The sequence below is a fragment of the Penaeus monodon genome, chromosome 22, assembly GCF_015228065.2.
Source record: "Penaeus monodon isolate SGIC_2016 chromosome 22, NSTDA_Pmon_1, whole genome shotgun sequence".
NCBI lineage: Eukaryota > Metazoa > Arthropoda > Malacostraca > Decapoda > Penaeidae > Penaeus > Penaeus monodon.
In genome coordinates this window covers 1,526,280-1,526,689 of record NC_051407.1, presented here as the reverse complement: position 1 = coordinate 1,526,689, position 410 = coordinate 1,526,280, and the positions used below count along the sequence as shown (strand labels likewise).

Here is a 410-nt window from a genome sequence, read left to right as displayed (position 1 = left end):
AGACTGACAAAAGCCATGGACTTAAACTTCTCAAAACTGTTTCGTATTATTTTCTTCCGAAAGTTATATGCAACGGAACAGTTAAAAACCTTTTTCTTTTTTTTCAAACCTAACTTTATTACTTCTTAGAAAAGCATGTCTCTTAAAGGCTTTTTCATTACTTGTTTTCTTACATAAATCAGTATTTGTGAAACCTCCAAAGCCTACTCGGTAAAGCGAAAGAGATAGAGAAAGGAGGCGAAGGAGAGATGAAATAAAAGAGGGAAGGATATACACTGATAAATAGAAAGAGAGACATTTTTTTCTGTGTATCATCACCTTTTTCATGCGAGTGTTTTTCAACTCACTTTGCATTGTTGCTAACTTTGCAAGCCATAACTGTGATTTAACTTTGTTCATCCCTTAATAGG

General features: G+C 33.7%; 1 protein-coding gene across 1 annotated transcript in view; it reads left to right on the top strand.

Annotated features, from left to right (window-relative positions):
* The window catches only part of LOC119587633, a 25,021-nt gene that overhangs the window by 21,934 nt on the left and 2,677 nt on the right, over positions 1–410 (top strand). The window lies entirely within an intron of this gene.